This window comes from Puma concolor, chromosome D2 (assembly GCF_028749965.1).
Source record: "Puma concolor isolate L17-30 chromosome D2, mPumCon1.1.hap2, whole genome shotgun sequence".
Classification (NCBI taxonomy): Eukaryota; Metazoa; Chordata; class Mammalia; order Carnivora; family Felidae; genus Puma; species Puma concolor.
The window spans coordinates 53,546,268-53,564,628 of NC_141677.1; the positions used below are offsets into that span (position 1 = coordinate 53,546,268).

Below are 18,361 nucleotides of genomic sequence, written 5' to 3' on the forward strand. Positions count from 1 at the left end.
CAACAACAACCAGACTATCTTTCAGGGGAATGATCCCCTACGATTTTAAGACTCTTTGCAAAAACCAAGGGTAAGTAAGCATTCTTTTGAGAAGGCTGATAGTCTGATTTTATTCCTCCTTTCCCCCATCCCATCCCCACCCCCAAACTGGAAGGGCAAGAGTATCCGCAAGGGAGCTTTAACGGCCAGGATAGAGGTTGTGGAAAACAGCCACATGAGTACAACACTGAACAGTTAGCACATTTTATGATTCGTTGAGTTCACTAAGAAAGTTTCGTCTTTTACTGGGGCCAGTGGCCCATTCCTGGGGGGCTCCAGACAGTAAAACTCTTTTTTGCGAAGTCGGTTGCACCGCCCTCTGCTGTTCAAATTCTAGTTCATGGGTTCTTCCATGAGTTTTTGGAGACTCAATCCACCTTTCTCCCTCGTCAGCTCTTAAATTCCTGGGAATATTACAGGTTAATACATAATGTTTGCAGTTGCTTACAATTGTCAGACCACTTGCCACCTTGTTAAGCAAGTGGTACAGTTCTTTGTACAGAGTATAAAGTTCCACCAATAAGACGTTAAATGAAAGGCCTCCCTTAACTGAGATTATACCCAGTTAAACGCTGTTTGGATCAGCCACACCCAGAACGAAAATCACCCAAGAGTACATCTCCTCCCAGAGTGACAGAACAGACATTTCCTTTGGAGCTTAGAATTGGAGACACCAGAATTGATAAAAAAATCATATTGTGGACTTTATTCAGTTAGGGGTGACCCAGTGATTAATTCAGCTTTGTTTAAGGTCAGCATTCAGGTCAGGTTGTCAGGTTGTATTGACTAACCCCTTTTTTAATATAAGTAGTTTTATAAACTCCTAGAAAGCAGAAACTTTATTTATCTTAAATTCTAGAACAGAGCCTGGTACTCAGTAGGTCATCAGTAAATACTTGTTTTATGAACAAATGCATGAACTTTTGTGTCGTTTTCCCCAGTTGCCTCAGGGTGTGATAAGTTAGCAGGTTTTTCCTTCATTATAATTCAGCATACTGGCAAATTGCGTAGGACTACTAACATATGCCCAGAGAAGACCACCTGTGTCCACTGCCAGTTCCAATCAAATGAGACCCTATTCTGGTGCGGGATATGTTGTACTTAGTTTTGTTTTTTTTTTCCTTTGAGTGTCTGGTGCTTTCACTCTTACATAGGTGACTTTTAGAAAGATTTTTGTGTGCAAAAGTGACCTGGCTTTCATACACTCTTTAGAGATTTCCATAGAAGTAAAAAGCCAAGGAGTGCTCATAAGGCATTCAGAACTTCTCAACGGAAACTTGGAAATTCTGACTCCATTTATTGAAGCTGATGACTATAATATTGGCTTATCTTCATCTTTTGTACCTTTTTGACATACCTCAAGGTAGATTAAGATGACGAAGACTTTTATTATCTCAGTAGTTTGCAACCAAGCTTCACGTTAGAATCACCTGGAGAGCATTTTAAACTATGGATGGATGCCTAGCTCTGTTCAAGACCAATCAGATCCCAAATTTCTGAAAGATGGGGCCTGAGCATCTGTAGTTTTAAAAGCTTGCCAGGTGTTTCTGATGTGGTTCAAAACCACTGCTGTAAACCCTAAGGGATTGTTTCATGGTAAGAGTAGAGATTCCTGAAGAAAAGTTTGGGCTTTAGAGACAGTGATCTTGAAATTGTCATTTTGCCATTTACCAGCTATGTGAATTTTTGCACTTAAATCTGAGGCTATCCATCCTCATTTATAAAATAATATCCTACCTCACAGGATTTTATCAAATGAGAACACGTGTAAGCACTTTATAAAACAGTAAAATGCTATTTTATGTATTGGGCACACAGAAGGTGCTTAAGATTCTCATGTAACCAACAGTTGTGGCAATTCTCCCCCCCCCTTCCTTTATATTTGTCATCTTAATGTGGGCTGGCCCTGCATATAAGTTGAATACAAAGATGATTGATTTATTTGAGGAATACTGAGAGGCCCAACAGATTAAAATATGTCAACCTATTAGGGCTTATAATTGGGTTTTGGGTGGCAGTTTTTGAGGGACAGAATTTAGCTCCGAAACCTGCCTATATGTTTGTTTTCCTGATGCAGATTTTATCCTTGAGAAGACTAAGGAAATGTGTGCAACGCATAAGTTGGTTTTTTTGCCCCTAGGTTAAAAGTTAGGTATTTGATAGTGAATTATTATTTGTATTTATTGAATTTATATAGTAAATATTGAGTGCCTACATATACCCGGTACCATTCTAGATCCTTGGTAGTGAACATAACCGAAAATGCTCATATGGAGCTTAAATTCTAGTGAGGTTTGTTCCAATAAACTGTGAAATTAAATGAAGATTGTGCTTCATTGTAACATGGATTGTGTATTCAGTTTATACTACTTAGTCTTTCAGGGTTTTTTAACTAATGGCAACTTTTTTTTTTTTTTACATTTATTTATTTTTGATAGAGACCGAGCACAAGTAGAGGAGGGGCAGAGAGAGAAGGAGACACAGAATCGGAAGCAGGCTCTAGGCTCCGAGCTGTCAGCCTAGAGCCTGATGCGTGGCTCGAACTCACAAACCATGAGATCATGACCTGAGCCAAAGTCGGACGCTTAACCAACTGAGTCAGCCAGGCTCTCCAGTGGCAACTTATTAATAGCTGAAGTTGAACTGCTTTGTCCTTTGTGAATAAATTTAATTTAGCAATTTATCTTGATAAATTTTATTGCAGTATTTGTAGGTGGAAAGAGCATATATAGATATTTTGATTGCCTTTCATTTTGGTAACAGTAAGCACATGTCCTGTGTAAATTTATTATTGAATCTTTTAAGTTGCTGTGGGTAGGGGTGCCTGGGTGGCTCAGTCGGTTAAGCATCGGACTTCTCACGTCATGATCTCATGACTGGCGAGATGGAGCCCACATCAGGTTCTGCTGTCCACACAGAGCCCTCTTGGTATTCTCTGCCCACTCTCTCTCTGTCTCAAAAATAAATTTTTAAAGAACGTTAAAAAAAATAAATTGTTGTGGGCAAACAATTTTTGAGAGTAGTGGAAAGGGGGTGGTTTTCTAGTATCATGAATGATTTAGGATCACAAATCATTGCCTTGAAATTATAAGCATTTATAAACTCAAACCCTTTGGGGAGCCTTTGGGGTGACTCAGTTAAGCATCCGACTTCGGCTCAGGTCATGATCTCGCGGTTCATGAGTTCGAGTTCCACATTGGGCTCTGTGCTAATAGCTCAGAGCCTGGAGCCTGCTTCAGATACTGTCTGTCTGTCTGTCTCTCTCTCTCTCTCTCAAAAATAAACATTAAAAAATAGAAAAGTTTATAAACTCAAACCCTTTATATCATTACTCTGTCACCATCTGTTTTCTTGATTTCTCTTATGTTTCTCAAAATTAGGATTAAATGTATACAGAGTACAAAGAATATTGTAACAAACTGCAGGAATGGATCTTGTATTTGAAGCTCGGGCCTGCTGAGTGATCCTTCTGAAAACTTGACTTATGTATACCCCATCTCACAGTAATACTCAGGAGTTTGTTGATGTTGTATTACATCACTTACTTGCACCTGGTGAGTAGGCAAGGCACTTAGCCGGTGTCCCAAAACAGTCAGATGGGAGGGAAAGCAGGGAGAATAATCTGTTCCCTGTCCCTCTCCTGCAGTTACAAAGTGAATTAGAATCCTCACTCTAAAAGCGTTATCAGGGGCGCCTGGGTGGCGCAGTCGGTTAAGCGTCCGACTTCAGCCAGGTCACGATCTCGCGGTCCGTGAGTTCAAGCCCCGCGTCGGGCTCTGGGCTGATGGCTCAGAGCCTGGAGCCTGTTTCCGATTCTGTGTCTCCCTCTCTCTCTGCCCCTCCCCCGTTCATGCTCTGTCTCTCTCTGTCCCAAAAATAAATAAACATTGAAAAAAAAAAATTTAAAAAAAATAAAAATTATGGATTTAAAAGCGTTATCAACCAGAAGTGTACATCCCTTTAGAAGATGTAGACTATTCTGATAGGAACATGCCATATTATTTTCATTTTATATAATTTGTATATATATACAAATTTATATAATTTATATAATCTGTATAATTATCTCTTAGTTTGCATTAAAGCAATTTCTCATTTTCTGTGTCAGTTGGTATCTCTTCAGTCACATCTCTATCCCATTTTGACAATTAACAGACCAATACCTGGAATTAAAAACCATAGCAATTAGTTATGTTTGCTTTCATCTGTATGTTAAAAGTGGAAGGATTACAGAAAACATCTCCTTTGACTACTCTCATCAGTCCCATATCTTCTCTCCATCCCCATTTCACTCTCATAAATGGGTTTATATTTTTCCAGGCTCCTTTGTTTAATGCTTTTATTTAAAAAAATTTTTTTGAGAGAGAGAGCAGGGGAGGGGCAGAGAGAGAGGAGAGCAAGAATCCCAAGCAGACTCCACACTGTCAGCAGAGCCTGATATGGGGCTCCAACTCACGAACCATGAGATCATGACCTGAGCTGAAATCAAGAGTCAGACACTTAACCTATGAGCCACCCAGATGCCCCTGTTTAATGTTTTCAGGTATACCATATATAATTCGTGATTTTGTTTCTAAAATTTGAATGTATCAGTCTACAATTTGCTTTTTTATTTTTATTTTTTTTATTTTTTTTTTTCAACGTTTTTATTTATTTATGGGACAGACAGAGACAGAGCATGAACGGGGGAGGGGCAGAGAGAGAGGGAGACACAGAATCGGAAACAGGCTCCAGGCTCCGAGCCATCAGCCCAGAGCCTGACGCGGGGCTCGAACTCACGGACCGTGAGATCGTGACCTGGCTGAAGTCGGACGCTTAACCGACTGCGCCACCCAGGCGCCCCAATTTGCTTTTTTAAATACAGTTTTGAGTTCTATGATACTCAGCAATTAAAGAGAATATATATATAATATTCATTGGATTGACATTCTTTTTTTCTTAATCCATTCCCCTGTTTATGATATTTAGGTCCTTATTTTCTCTTCTTTAGCTCTCCTTATAATTTGACTTTCATTCCCCTTTCTTAGCTCTACTAAAAGTATACTAAAGATCACTAATAATTTCTTAATCAGTAAATCTAATACCTTTTTTACTTGGTCTTCGTATCCTCGGTATATGTGTAATAAAGTTGAAACTGATTACCACCACCCTCTAACTTCTTGAAATTATATTCTATTATACTGTACTATTTTTCTATCTTTTGCTTATTTTCCCCTCATATATTACCTTTTCTCCTTTCAATCACATAAGTATGGTTTAAGCCTCCACACTTACCATTCTTCTCTGAAGTGTACCCACTTATTATCTCACTTTCACCTCTGTTTGAATGACTCCCGGATGAGCGTCTTTATTCCTGACCGCTTTCCCACATTTTAGTGTCTCTTTCCTAGCTGGCCAATAGACATTCCCATTTGTATATACATGTTATTACTAGCGCCTTAATGTGTCTAAACTGAGATTTCCCTGGCTTTTACTTTTCTTCCCAATTTTTGTTCTTTGATTAGACCCCATCCTTCTAGTCCACCACTTTTTTTCTTTTTGCTTCTTTCTCTCCAGATTCACTCATCAGATATTGTAGATTCTTCTTTCTCTGGCTCTACTTTTTCTCTTCTAGTTTGACTTAGTGTGATACCAGAATTGGCCAAGGCATAATTATAATCACATCATTTCCATGCTTCAAAACCTGCCAGTCTACATCACCTATGGGATAAAATGTAAACTTTCAAGATCTAGTGAAGGGGTTTAGATCTATTAATGTAATTCAGCCTCAACCTACCTTAATCATACTCTTCTGCATTCCACTACGTAGTTCTCTGAATATGTCATTTCCTTATTTTTGTTTTAGATGACTTCCTCCCTTTTAACACCTGGCTAACTCTTACCCTTCTTTAGAATTCAGCTCAAATATCACCTTGAAGCATTGCACAGCTCCTTCAGACAGAGTGAGTTACTCCTTACTGTGTTTCCATAGAACTTTTGTGCATTTATTATAGAAAATCACATTGTATTGTAATTTTGTTAACGCATCTATCCCATGTCTTAGAGCCTTCCACACACACCTGATACCACCACCACCATGCATGTTTAACTGGAAGTTCGCTGAGAATGGAAACTATTCCCTATCCCTTTTACCCACAAAGGCCTGGTACCTTGGATACATTATTGAATCTGTGTCTTTCTTTTCATCCTTTATGACGTATCAGTGCTCAGAATAATCTTAGCAGAAGCACAATTTAAAGAACCAACTCATTTGCTCAACCACCTGTATTTTATTGCTTATTAAGCTTAAGTTCAAATTATTTGGCCTGGCCTTCGAGACCCTTCATAATCATATGTATTGTGCTCCCTATTATGTTTAAGACACTGAGTTTATGGCTAGCACCAACTACCTTTTTAAACCTTTGCTTCTCTTTAAGAATGAGTATGTACAGACACCTGGGTGGCTCAGTCGGTTAAGCATCCAGCTGGATCTCAGCTTAGGTCTCGATCTCAGGGTCGTGAATTGAAGCCCTGCATTGGGACATCACTGGGCATGAAGCCTACTTAAAAAGGAAGAAAAAACTAATAATAGTACATACATGTTTGTTGCCCAGGCCAAACTGATTTGCTCACTGTCCTCTGAACACAAGATGTTCTTTTTAGCATCTTGTCTTTCAAAGTTCTACCCATCATTCCACACCCATTTTAGGTTCTGCCTCATTTATAAAGCTTTTCTAACCATCTCAGAAATATTTTTCCCCTCTTCTCTAGACTCTGTAGCAGTCCTTTACATGCCATACATACATACATACAGCAGTCCTTTACATGATACAATTGTTGTATCAGTTGTATCAACATCAGTTGATGAGACATAATATTTATATGGCACAGTGAAATAGACTGGAAGGAGTTTAGATCTCTGGTGAAAGCTCCTTATGGCTGTTTAAAAGTACCTTAGAAAAAATGAAACAATTTCTTGTACTGGCTATAATTTTCTATGAAATAAGTGGAAACATTTCTCAGAATTCACTATACATATGGCAGCATGATGCAGTGAAGAAAGCCAATATTTTGGAGTTGAGGCCTAGGTTGCATCCGTGCCTCTCTGTAAGGCGTTGAGCAGATTACTTAACCTTTCTAGGCTTTTGTTTCCTTGTTTATTTAAGATGGAAATAATTACTCTTGCAGAGTTTCTGAATATCAGAGACAAAGGGGATGGCATGTATATGCTTGATTGGAGTGTATTTCCCTTCAGTTTTACCCTTTGGTAATGTGTTGTGATTGTGGTTTTTTCTTTTGATGAATTCAGATACTTTAACTTCCATTCCACTTATGTGAACAGACACATAAAGGGATTTTTATTCTTCTTGATGGTACAGTTCCTGTACCAGAATACATGGGGTGTGAAACTTTTAATCGTGAGACAAAACAGTGTGCAGTTTTTTCCATTGTTAAATGAGGCCTTCCTTGCATTAACCAGAGTATGGGTCTCTAAAGCATGTTCTGAATTAAGGACTGCTTGTTCTCTTTACTTAAAACAGTCCTGCAAATACATTGTTGAGGCACCGTATATAATACAACAGCAGTAATTTAAAGCTTGTTTCATCGTTCTCTCTCCTACCTCCTGGAATTCCATTCTGCTACACTCCAGTTTTAATCAAAGTGATCTCTAAGGCAGGAGCCTATGATTTCCCTGATCTTTCTAATAATCCAAGATAGACACCTGCAATTTGAGTCTGTAAAGATAAACTTTACTGACAGTTTTATTAGATAACCATACTTACTTATTTAGTAAATAAATATGCTATTGAGAAACTTTTATTGGTAAAGTTTCCTCCCCTTTTTTCCGTGTACTTTTAAAAAATAACCAGGGACGCCTGGGTGGCGCAGTCGGTTAAGCGTCTGGCTTCATCCAGTTCACGATCTCGCGGTCCGTGAGTTCGAGCCCCGCGTCGGGCTCTGGGCTGATGGCTCAGAGCCTGGAGCCTGTTTCCGATTCTGTGTCTCCCTCTCTCTCTGCCCCTCCCCCGTTCATGCTCTGTCTCTCTCTGTCCCAAAAATAAATAAACGTTGAAAAAATAAATAAATAAATAACCATATAAACAGTGGATGAGTCACAAATGAGCCCTATGATGTGAGGTTATCTTTGTCATCCATCCTTTCCTAACTGGTTTATAATATCTAGGTTTACCTTAAAATCCACTCCAACTATGTTGGTGTTCTTATTGTCCATGATCATATGCTCATTTCTGTCTTGTTTATGCAATTTTTCTTAGTTTGAATACCCTTACTCTTTTCATTTCCCAATCCAGCTTAAATTCTCATCCGTAGTTATGCCCTTTTCATGAAACCATCTCAGCTGCGTCGTACTGTCATCCTCACAGCGTCGTACTGTCATCCTCATATTTCTATATAACTTATTACTCACATTGTATTATCTTTTCTTGGCACTTAATGTAGTCCTTGTGGCATCAAATAATGAATGTACTTAGTAGGTACTCAAGCTGATTCAAGAGGAGATCTTGAATAATCTTAGGTTTTAGACAAACTAGCCATGTATTCCTTGAACAGTGTATAAAGCTTACTGTTAGGATCTGTACCTGGAAAAAAGTTACAGTTTTAAAATCATAATCATGTAGTATAAAATAATCTTTTGTAAAGGGTGGCATGTAAAGGGTACAGATTTAGTGATATTACCAATACTGTTGAGTCTACACATTTATTTTGAAGAATAACAATCTTTAGATTCATCATTGTTTTCTTCATATTGTGATAATAGTGATTTGTTCTTTAACCTTTGAGCCAATTGTGATAATTCCCAGATTTTCCTTTACTTTGTAAAGTAATGTGCCCCAACTTGCCAGGTGGGAAGGTGTAGAAGTAAATAGTGTGTACCTGAGCAAGCAGGAGGCATTTAAAGAGATAGTAGAAGGAAAAGAAGGGTGGAAGAAAATGAATTGAGAGGATTTGAATGAATATCTTATGCAGTGGTATTGGCCTATTGAAAACGTGTGTGTGGTGGGGGTGGGGGGGGAGGGGTGGTGATTAGGAATCCAGGACTTTTTCCGCTGAATACCAGGGTGCCAAGCAGAATTCCCTTATGTGCTAATTTAGGTAACAAATTGCATCCATAACATCTAGCCATAGATGTAAAGTTGACACCATCTTTGTCATCTTTTTTAAGTTTATTTATTTTGAGAGAGAGCAAGCTGGAGCAGGGGAGGGGCAGAGAGAGGTGGGGGGGGGAGAGAGAGAGAGAAAGAGAAAGAGAATGAGAATTCTAAGCAGGCTCCGTGCTGTCAATGCAGAGCCCCACTGTGGGGTTCAATCCCACGAACCGTGAGATCATGACCTGAGCCAAAACCAAGAGTCAGACGCTTAACTAACTGAGCCACTCAAGCACCCCAGACACCATTCCCGTCTTTATTAGTACCATTATTACTAGTGTTCATTTAGTGGTTTTATATATGGCAGGCAATGCTTATGTAGTTTCATGATCATTTGTTTAATCTTTTACAATAGGAGATCTTAACTTTAAACCTTTTTAATGCTGACCATTCCTTTGGCAGACTGGTTAAGCCTTTGGGTTCCTGCTTAGAATGTTTTGAAAGAACACAAAAGAACACAAAATACATAGTATCAGAAATGAGGGGCGTCTGGGTGGTTCAGTCCGTTAAGTACCCAACTTTTAATTTCAGCTCAGGTCGTGATTTTATCATTGGTGAGTCCAAGCCCTGTGTCAGGCTCTGCACTGGCAGTGTGGAGCCTGCTTGCAACTCTCTCTCTGCCCCTCCCTCACTTGCCCTCTCTCTCTTTCAAAAATAAACAAACAAACAAGGAAAATAAATGAAACCAATCAACCTGTTAAAAATCTGATACAGTAATATGAGCTTTATTTAATACCTTAAAATACAAGCTGTATTGGTTGGTCTGATAACTACATTCAAATTTGCAATGAGTAAATGTTATTTTGGGATCTGCACAGGTAGCTGTAACATAATATGAAAATTTCTGGTCAGTATACTGTAATTTCTAATTGCTGTACTGTTAATATTATTATGGTTTGCTTACATTCATCATTGGAGGAAAATTAAATTTTATTTAGAGGTTAGCAAAAGTGAAGATGTAATTTCTTTCCCCATCCAAATTTTCTGGGATAAATTTTCATGGACCCCAGATTAAGAACCCCTGCCTTACAATACAAGAGATTCTGTTGTTACACCTATAATAAGTGGTAAACAGGGGTTTGAACTTGAACAGTCTGGCTTCACACCCCAAGTTCTTTGCTCCGTTATAGAACACCTTAAAGTTGCATAGTCTTTTCCCCACATTTAGCTAGCTCTTTACCTTAGGAGAAAAAAAAAATCTTGAGCATTTTACTTCTTGTTTAAATTAAAAACCACACTTGATCTTAGCCAAAAGGTTGAGAAGTGGTTTAAATTAAAAACCAAATAATTTTAAAATTTTTATGTTGGGTGTAAAATGAAATTTCATTTCTGTGTTATGGTGAATACAGTATTTGAGGCTTAAAAGAATAAAGAGGAATGACTATAGCAGAGATTCTCAAACTTTAGGTATTGTGATCACCTGTAGGGCTTGTTACAATGTCAGCAGTTCCTCAAAAAATTAAAAATAGAATACTGTGTGATCCAACAGTGCCACTTCTGGGCATATACCTCAGAGAATTGAAAGCAGGGTCTCAAATATTTGTACACCCATGTTCATAGCGGTGTTATTCACAGTAGCTAAATATGGAAGCAACCCAAGTATCTTGAACAATGAACAGATAAGCAAAATGTGGTATATACATACAATGGAGTATTATTCAGCCTTAAAAAGGAAGGATATTTTGCAGTGTGTTCCAACATGGATGAACTTGGAGGACATTATGCTAAGTGAAATAAGCCAAAGACAAATACTAGATGATTCCACTTATTTGAGGTACTTAGAATAGTCAAAACCATGAAGACACTATAATGGTGGTTGTCAGGGACTAGGGAAAGGAGGATTGGGGAGTTGTTTAATAGGTACAGAGTTTCAGTTTTACAAGGTAAAAGAGCTACAAGATGAGTGGTGGTGATGGTTGTACAACATTGTGAATGTATTTAATACCACTAAATTGCACACTTAAAAATGGTTAAGATGGGGGGTGGGGGGTGCCTGGCTAGCTCAGGCAGTTGAGTGTCCAACTCTTAATATCGGCCCAGGTCATGATCTCCCGGTCACGGAATTGAGCCCCGTGTGTCAGGCTCTGCACTGAGCGTGGAGCCTGCTTAAGATTCCCTCTTTCCCTCTATCCATCTCCCCCCACCTCTCTCTCTCTCTCTCAAAAAAAAAAAAAAAATAGTGGGGTGCCTGGGTGGCTTAAACGTCCAACGTCGGCTCAAGTCATGATCTTGTGTCCTTTGAGCTCAAGCCCCATGTCAGCCTCTGTGCTGACAGCTCAGAGCCTAAGAGCCTGTTTCTGATTCTGTGTCTCCCGCTCTCTGCCCCTCCCCCATTTGCTTTCTGTCTCTCTCAAAAATAAACATAAAAAAAATTTTTAATAGTTAAGATGATACATTTTATATGTATTTTACCACAATAAAAATTTTAAGTTAAAAAAATTTTTTTAAGTTTATTTGGAGAGAGAGGGTGAGTGCTCTAATGGGGGAGGGGCTGGGGGGGTGGAAAGAAAATCCCAAGCAGGCTCCACACTGCCAGCACAGAGCATGGGGGAGGGGTGAACTCACAAACCATGAGATCATGACCTGAGCTGAAATCAAGAGTTGGACACTTAACCAACTGAGCCACCTAGGCTCCCCTAAAATGTTTTTGAATGATTTTTTTAAAATGTAGTATCAGGTCCCTCCCCCAGAGTTTCTGATTCTGTTGGTCTTGGGTGGCCTGAGAATTTGTATTTCTAGTAAATTCTCAAAAGATGTTTGTGCATCACATTGAATACCACTTTCTAAGAGATTGGAGGATTGAAGGTGGGTAGGGAATGACTTAAAGAGAGACTTAGAGGGGCGCCTGGGTGGCTCAGTCGGTTAAGCGTCCGACTTTGGTTCATGTCATGATCTCACAATTTGTGGGTTCGAGCCCCACGTCAGGCTCTGTGCTGACAGCTCCGAGTCTGGAGCCTGTTTCAGATACTGCGTCTCCCTCTCTCTCTGCCCCTCCCCTGTTCATGCTCTATCTCTGTCTCAAAAATTAAAAAAAATAATAATAAACAGTAAAAAAAGAAAAAGAAACTTAAAGTTTGGTCTGAAATTACAACCTTTTCTAGGGTGTGGACTTTGAAAAGTTTTTGGCTTTGTCCTTTGAAATGGGAAAGAGCCAGTTATTCTCACCTTTTAGGATATTCAAAATGTATCCCATAAATCATAACATTAAAATTGTAATAACTTGAATTCAAGTAGAATTGTTATATTGACCCTGAATGTAAATATTATGGTGTTACCAGTAAAAATTTTTAATTTGAACATGTTGGGTTGTATCTTTTTTTATCTGTGTTTATCTAAAAAATGACCTGATCCAGTAGCAAAATCAAGAACATATTTTGCCCAGTGTAAAAAATAGAAAAGCTTGCAAGATTCAAAGCACTTGCAATAGAAATTAGGTGTATTTAAGACTTATCTGTTCAAGTTCTGAACAGTAGGGAACAAAGCTGTTGACAAAAAATACTGTGTGTATTTATAAAAGCTGTTTGGAGTTTATATCATATGATTGTTCTGGGGCCATCTCTTCTATCTAATTTTTCACACCATCAAGATTGTTTGAGTTGCACCTGTTGGGAAATCTGCCCCAGACTGGTTAAACTTAAAACCACACACACAGCTATAGGTTTATGTAAGTGAACAGTGTAAGAGTATATTTAGCTTTAAGCACAGCTTGATCCATGTCTCAAAGCCATCAGTTTCCATCTTTCAGCTTCCTCTGGTTTCTTTAGGCTGCACATGGTGGTTCTCTTGGCAGTAATACCATTACACCTTCATTTAGCCTCACACCTTCCTGCCTTAAAGCTCTGTAGAAAAGAGAAAACCTGTGTACCAGCTTTCCCAGCAAAAATTCTAAGATTCACTCTGATAATACCAGCTTCATGGGCCCAGTCCTCCAATCACTATAATTTGGAGTTAGGATACACCCTTAAACCAGTCTAAGGATTACTTTTCCTGGAGCTGGGGATAGGGGAGGACTAACTGCCTAAACCACATACGGGACTGATGTTAGAGGGAAGGGTGGGACATTGTTTGTTCCTTAAAAAGAGGAGAAATCGTGCTGTACATTCTTCTACTCTCTCATTCTAAGATCTTGAGAATAAACCTGTCATTTTCAGTCCCCTCTTTTTCTCACTATAAGAAGGCAGAGAATTAGAGAATAAATAGCTGAAATAGATTTCACCAAAAAGGGAGTAGGATATGGGGAATCAGAGAGGGAAAGCATAATTATAAGACCTTCTCAGCTGTTGTTTCTGGTCAGTCTATCAGAAGTTTTTAAAAAATGAGGAAAGAGGTGCCTGGGTGGCTCAGTTGGTTACGCGTCCGACTTCGGCTTAGGTCATGATCTCGCAGTTTGTGAGTCGAGCCCCGCATCAGGTTCCGTGCTGACAGCTCAGAGCCTGGAGCCTGTTCTGGATTCTGTCTCCCTTTCTCTCTGCCCCTCCCCCACTCACACTCTGTCTCTCAAAAATAAATATTAAAAAAAAATTTTTTTAATGAGGAAAAAAAGGATTCATACACATTCATATTTTGTTCCTTCCCCTCCTTTTTTCCAACCCTGAAGACTAGAAACTCTGTCTTATATAATATAGGCTGTTTGCCTAAAAACATTCATGTAACCATTTTTATTTTTATATGGTTATATATTCCCATCTATCTGGCCCTTATATCACAGACTGATGTTCTTTCCAAATTAAATAGAATAAACTCCTATATGTAGTAAGGTTGTAAATCAATAAATTCTTTAGAAATTAACATTTTCTGTAGTGTTACCTTTTTTTTTTTTTTGAAGTGAACATAACCTCAAGATTTTAAAATATGAAGCTTAGAACTGGACCATGTGACATGTGGCCCTTTTCTCTTATCTCCTCCTAGTTCAAAATGCTTGCCTCTCAATAGCCGGCATTCTCTTAGATCTGCAGTTGGGCTCAACACATTAAAGCCTCAGCACAGTCTTCTTTGTAGTTTTAGGCTTTTTCCGGAAAATCGGCTTAAGCTACCCACCATAGCCATTCTGCTTCCTGTCATAAACGCCGCTTTTCCTGGTCATAAAGAGAATCTTTGCCTTCCTTGTACTGTGTCACTTCATGGAGTTGGTGCTTGCAACACTTCTTGCAGAAAGTCCGGCAGGTTTTTAGGAATTCACCAGGGTTGCAAGAGCACTGTCAGCATACATAGTTCTATATTGTTATTTATATGAAAAAAGCACTTATTTCTGACTTAAGCAAATCTAGTAAATGTCTCCTTCATAACGGTTTGCTTTCACCAATCTCTTTGCCTTTTTTTTTTTCCTACCTGCCATTTTTCTATACCATCAGTTCTCAAACTTTACCTCAGGATCACCTTCAGAGAATTCAAGGCGCTTCTTCAGAGTTTCAGATTAAGTAGATCTGGGGTAGAACCAGAGAATTTGCAAGTTCCCAAGTGATCTTGAAACTGCTGGTCCAGGAAACTTTGTTTCAAGAATCTCTGTAATCATTTGTCCCTGCTTTTGCTAATTTCTACTATCACTCCTCCCTGAAGCCTTCTCTGATCTATCCAAATTGATCCTTCAGTTTCTTCTTAAGGTATACCTATGGTAATTTCTGGAACCTTATTAAATCTTCTGTTTGTTGGATGTGACCCCAGTTAATTTATAGGATTTTCCAAATAGATACAATCTTCCATTTATTTTATTTGTGCAGCCACATGGACCCAGTGAATACTCAGTAAATGTTGCTGGCAATGTTTCTATTATTGTTAGAAATTTCCATTTCATATCTATCTGTATCTAAACTATAATTTTTAGATGAAGTGATTTAGTGTTATCAGAAGTTTCCTATTTGATCTCAAATGACCATCATCAGATTAACGCTAACAGTTGAAATAAAGAGAAAATGGATGTGGTAAGTTGGTAGATGTTGAAAATCAGGCACACTTTTTTGAGAGTATTGGTATCAATAAGGTTTCTTTTAATATCTCATCTGTAAGATAATTTCAATTAATCTGTATGAGGCTTAGCTTCAAAACCCAAATTTGTAAACTGTATACTATCACTATGAATCAAACAAAACAAGGTTATTTGTGTTAACAGTTCTTATTAGGTTTAACTCCTAATGAGTTTCCACTGTAAATCACCGTTCAACTACCTTATCTACCATAGTTGTGAAATTAGAAAACATCCGAAAGTGCTTGCTTTAAATGTCAGTTGAGTACCTTCTAAAAAGTAAAACTGTAAAAGTGTTTAGGAGTGAAATATACTGATGCCTCAACATTGAAGTACATCAAAAGTAAAAGATTGATAAATGAATATGGAGTAAAGGACATATAAAGCAAAATTACAAGAATTATAGAATGTAGATACTGAGAAAAAGGGTAGTCACTGAACAGTTTTTCAGCTTTTTTTGAAAGTTTGAAATTTTTCATAATAAAATTTTAGGAAAGGGGCACCTGGGTGGCTCAGTCAGTTGAATGTCCCACTCTTGATCTCAGCTCAGGTCATGATTTCACAGTTGGCGAGATCGAGCCGAACCCCCTGTCAGACTCTGCGTTGACAGCACGGAGCCTGCTTGGGATTCTGTCTCTCTGCCCCTCCCCTGCTTGTGCGCTTGCTCACTCTTGCGCGTGCGCTCTCCCTCTCTCTCTCTCTCTCAAAATAAATAAATAAGGGGCACCTGGTGGCTCAGTCGGTTGGGTGTCCACCGACTCCAGCCCAGGTCACGGTTCCTGGTTCGAGCCCCACATGGGGCTCTGTGCTGACAGCTCAGAGTGGAGCCTGCTTCCAATTCTGTGTCTCCCTCTCTCTGGCCCTCCCCCCTCACGTTCTGTCTCACTTTCTCACTCAAAAATAAATAAACATTAAAAAAAAATTTTTTAATAAACTTTAAAAAATGTTTAAGAAAAATAAACTTACACTGACGAGAATTTGTGGGGAATATAGTTATACAAGTAATTGCATTAAATTGAAATATGAGATTGCCATTTATGTAGGTCTAAAACAGATGAATGTAGGCAATTTCGTTTGGTTCAGCCTGGTACTAAGGTTCTGAGGAGATATATTTTTACGTTTTATTTTTTTCCTGGTGACTGAAATTGGGTTTATTCAATTCACCTTAATGCTGATTAATTATGCTGGTCTAGATGTACTTAGCTACATATGCTGCTCATTGTTGAAATGAAAATCTTAGAAGAATCTAGAACGTTTCTAGGTATTATGCCTGTTTTGTTATCACAACTGTATATCTCATTTCCCAGAGGTAAACAAATATAAAATTTCGTCAGTTGTGGGGCACATATATTCTAACACCTCAGTTAACCAAGTCTGTTTGCTTATACTTGTCATTTGAAATGTATGCAAAACTTTGTAAATTATAGGGGCGCCTGGGTGGCTCAGTCGGTTGAGCGTCCGACTTCGCTCAGGTCACGATCTCACGGTCCGTGAGTTCGAGCCCCGCATCAGGCTCTGTGCTGACAGCTCAGAGCCTGGAGCCTGCTTCAGATTCTGTGTCTCCCTCTCTCTCTGGCCCTCCCCCCGTTCATGCTCTGTCTCTCTCTGTCTCAAAAATAAATAAATGTTAAAAAAAAAAAATTTTTTTTTTTTTTAAAAAAACTTTGTAAATTATATAGTTATACCCAGTCAAACTGAGGATAGTGATGATGGTTGTACAACAGTAAGAATGTACGTCATGCTACTGAACTATACTCTTAAAAGTTGTAAATTTTATGTATATTTTCCCACAATAAAATTTAAAAGATGGAGAGGAGGAAGGGGCACTTTTAGATAACCATAAGGTAGTATGAGAGCTGAGACAGCTTGACTGAGGTGGGTCATGGTGCTGAACAAACACTGCCTACCTCCCATTTTTACCTAGGTCGTATGAAACCTGATTGAATTTGAAAGCTGAATAAGGTCACAGTTTTGGATGTTGCTATGAATTAAGTATTTTTCCCCTGTTCTGGGATGCTTGGCTGGCTCAGTCAGTGGAGCATGCAACTCTTGTTCTAAGGGTCATGGGTTCAAGCCCCACAGTGGGCATGGAGCCTACTTAAAAAAAAAAAAATAGGAAGTTTTCTTACCTGTTCTAATTGGAAGTTTTTAATTGGAGCACCCAGTTAAAATATATGTTCTACAAGGACTGGAGACCTCATGAATCTACAGTACCTGACTAGTCTTTCCCATTGAGCATAGTTAAGCTAGTTCTGACAGAAGCAATTTATTTAATTAAATAAAAAGTGCAAAGTAGATGGACACCTGGGTGGCTCAGTTGGTTAAGTGTCCAACTTCAGCTCAGTTCATGATCTCAACTGTTGGTAGGTTTGAGCCCCCATGTCAGGCTCTGTACTGGCAGCTCTGGAGCCTGGAGCCTGCTTCGGATTCTCTGGCTCCTCTCTCTGCCCCTCCCCTGCTTGTGCGTGCACACGTGCCCGTGCACTCTCTCATTCTCTTTCAAAAATAAACATTAAAACATTTTTTAAAGTGCACAGTAGAGGGGCTCCCGGGTGGCTCAGTCAGTTGGGCGGCCGACTTTAGCTCGGGTCATGATCTCGCGGTTTGTGAGTTCTAGCCCCGCATCAGGCTCTGTGCTGACAGCTCCGAGCCTGGAGCCTGCTTCAGATTCTGTGTCTCCCTCTCTCTCTGCCCCTCCCCCATTCACGCTCTGTCTCTCAAAAAAATGAATAAATGTTAAAAAAAATTTTTTTAAGTGCACAGTAGATAACAAGCTTCAGTTAGCAGTTTCTAATTGTACACACTTCAGTGGGGGCGGGGAGAAGTGAATGGTCTCATGGAGTTAAACTGTATTTGCCATAATGAAAATCAGTGCCAACTTGTGTCAATTGGGAGAAAAAATAATGAATTGCAGCCTAATTCCACAAGAAAAAATTAGACTTCATGAGGTACTTTCTCTCTCTTTTTTTAAGTTTATTTGAGAGAGAATCCCAAGCACACTCCATCCCAGGGCTTGAACTCACAAACCTTGAGATCTTGACCTAAGCCGAAATCAAGAGTCGGATGCCCAAGTGACTGAGCCACCCAGGTGCCCCTAGACTTCAGGTATTCTTAAAAGCAAAATGGGGGGTGGGTGGCACCTGGGTGGCTCAGTAGGTTGAGCCTTCTCTTGATTTTTGGCTCAGGTCATGATTCCAGAGTTGTGGCGTAGAACCCT

At 39.1% G+C, this 18,361-nt stretch overlaps 1 protein-coding gene and 1 pseudogene across 1 annotated transcript in view; one reads left to right on the forward strand and one right to left on the reverse strand.

The window, feature by feature from the left end:
- Positions 1 to 18,361, forward strand: part of MARCHF5 (membrane associated ring-CH-type finger 5) — a 58,119-nt gene that overhangs the window by 494 nt on the left and 39,264 nt on the right. The window lies entirely within an intron of this gene.
- On the reverse strand, positions 13,970 to 15,358 carry LOC112854697 (large ribosomal subunit protein eL42-like; annotated as a pseudogene).